Source organism: Pinus tabuliformis, chromosome 3_1, assembly GCF_031772625.1.
Source record: "Pinus tabuliformis cultivar Carrire ecotype Pingquan chromosome 3_1, CPIR1, whole genome shotgun sequence".
Taxonomy (NCBI): Eukaryota; Viridiplantae; Streptophyta; class Pinopsida; order Pinales; family Pinaceae; genus Pinus; species Pinus tabuliformis.
Window position 1 is genome coordinate 473,468,528 of NC_142301.1, and position 3,127 is coordinate 473,471,654.

Sequence of the window (3,127 nt, forward strand, 5' to 3'; positions counted from 1 at the left end):
CTTCGAGAACATGTTGACGACCAAAAAAACACAATCGTTTATGTACTTAGTAGAAGGAAGGCCTGACATGTAATCCATGGAGATGGATTCCCACGATAGACTAGGGGTAGGAAGCGGGTTATAGAGTCCTTGATTCTTGATGGTTGGTTTGGCAATGGCACAGGCAGTGCATGATTTGATGTACTTCCCATCATCCTGTCGAACAATTGGCCAATAAAAATACTTTTGTAGTACTGCCACTATTTTTTCCGACCTCGAAACGCCTAGCAGCCCAATGGTAGTGTGCTTCCCAGATCATCTTGGCACGCTCGCTTGAAGGAACACAAAGTTGACGTAGGTGGCAGAATAGGGTATCTTGGAGGTGAAAATCTAGAACATGTTGACCCTCCAAGGGTGTCTGGTATGTGTGGCCAAATTCTAGGTCACTTTTGTAGAGAGGTGGCCAATCAGAAGTCTCATGCCCACAAGATTTGAGCACAGTGGTTAACGGCATGATTGGTGATCGACTGAGGCAACCTGCAACATTATTTGTGATGCCCTTCTTAGACTTGATATTCAAATGGAACTGTTGCAGGTATGTGGACCATTTCTGATGGTAATCATTCTACAATTTCCCTTTTGTCTGTATGAACTGCAGGGGTCAGTGGTCTATGTGGATGATTGTTTCCTTCCCAAAAATGTAATGTTTCCATTGTTAGTAGGCCTGCACAATGGAATACATCTCTTTTTCATAAGTGGGATACTTCCAGACTCTTTCTAAAAGTGTCTCACTGTGATATGCCACTACATGCTTGTATTGAGTCAGGACTACCCCAATAGCATAGTCAGAGGCATTTGTCTCGACCTCAAATGATTGTTGCAAGTCTCGCAATGTGAACACTAGTGCCAAGCAGAGGTGGTCTTTCAAGTCTGTGAATTCCTTTTGTTGAGATTCAAAACAAAAGAATTTTTTTTCGCTCCCCCTTGGTGACTTGACTCAAGGGCCAAGTGATATGAGAAAATCCCAACTCGAACCTATTGTAGAAGTTGGCAAGACCTAGAAAGCTACAAAGCTCTATTAGAGTGTTTGGAGATGGCCAATCTTGAATGACTTGGATCTTGGCTAGATCCATATGCACCCCCCATTCATCAATAATGTATCCTAGATACTAAACCTAGGTCATGCCAAAAGTGCAATTCTCCAAATTGGCAGATAACTTGTGTTGTCACAGTGTTTGGAGAACCTGTCGGATGTGGTGGAGATGCTCTTCCCAACTCTGGCTGAATATTAGTATGTCATCTAAGTATACCACTACAAATGAGCTGGTGAATAGCCATAAGATGTCATCCATTAGCCTCATGAAGATTGTAGGAGCATTCGTCAATCTGAAAGGCATAACCAACCATTCAAAGAGGCCCTCATTGGCTTTAAAGGAAGTCTTCCACACATCGGAGAGTTTGATTAGTACCTGGTGATATCCTGACTTCAAATCAATCTTGCTGAAATATTATTCCCCCTTCAGTTGGTCCAGGAGGTTATCAATCCATGGGATCGATTACTTATTACGGACAATAATCTTGTTCAATGCCCGATAGTCAATGCAGAGTCTCCAAGTCCCATCCTTCTTCTATACCAGCACGATTGGCCTCCCATGGGGTAATGAACTCAAATGGATGTGACATTTCTGTAGAAAATCGTGAACCTACCTATTGATTTCATTGTTCTCTTGAATAGAGCACCAATAGATTGGTTCATTGGGCGGTGGCGCACCTTCGCTCAGATCGATGGAGTGCTTGACCTGACAGTGTAGAGGAACCCTTACAGGGGAGGTGAAGATGTCCTCGTACTCCTCCACAATATTTTCTATCTGTAATTGTCATGCGGAGCCTTGTTTAGAGGTCGTGACCATCGTTTTCTTCTTTCCTTGAGGGCGTATCATCAAGAAAACAAATTTCCTAGTTTTTGAAATGAGCTTACTACATTATTTTTCAATAAACGAAGAGATGGTGGTAGGTGGTGCAACCTCCAGTATCCTATACAAATTATTTCTCAAAGCAACAACAATAGCACGAGGCCTTGATTCATACACAGCATGTCACTTCCACAAGTATGGTTTTCCTAATAATACATCACAAACATCAAGGGGAGCAATGTCACACAATACCTCATCTCTGAAGGGTTTGTTGTTGTATTGAAGGCAACACTACTGGCTCAGGTGAAGATCCTATCATTGGTGATGCCACCTAATGGTGTACGGTTGTGGATGTGTTGTGGCTGGTAAGCCTAGATGCTTCACGACCTCTACCGAAATGAGTTTCTTTTGGCTCCCGCTGTTGACAATGAACTATAGTGGGGAGCCCTTTACCCACATTTGGGAGTGGAAGAGACGCTCCTCCTCCTCCAGATCTTCAAGTTCCTCCTTCTAGATCTTCATGGTGGTAAAGATGGCGTTGGGCTCTGCATCAACAATCTGCCTCCCTTTGTCATTCCCCTTGTTGGGTTCTGACTTAGAGACAGAACATGCATCTGATTCTGAAACCTTTAGCTTGGCCATACACCATCACCAAGGTCGTCAGTGACAATGCCTTCAAGCTCAACATCCCACCGTACCTTGGTATGCACCAAGTGTTCAATGTAGATCACCTTCAACCATACTTCCCACCATTGTTGGACACATCTAACATTGCAAATAGCTCACACCAATAGAGCTAAACCAAGACTGCACGGAACATGCCACCACTAATTGGATCATGGAAACACAGATCATGAGCACTCACCAGAAGAAGATCCAACTACATTAGGTTGTTAAAGTTGGCCAACTCCTTCATGAAGGTAAGTGGCTCACCAAGGACCAATTTCAGTAGAAGTTTCCCCATCTCATGGAGGAACTCAATGCAATGGGGACCATTTCTTCCTAAGGGGCGAGGAATGATCCAGGTGGATATTGGTGGCCACATGCCTATTCCACTTGGACCCCCAACACTGTCTCTTTGAGTTTTTTGGCTTCCTTAATTGTCTCACAAATTACTATTTTTGGAAGTTTTTCAGGTCTTGAACTTCAAGAGCCATTTTGAGGCCCTAAATGGCGCTTTTAGGGAAAACAAAGAGAACGAAAACATCTCAAAATGGCTTGCCAGTTTGTTTGCA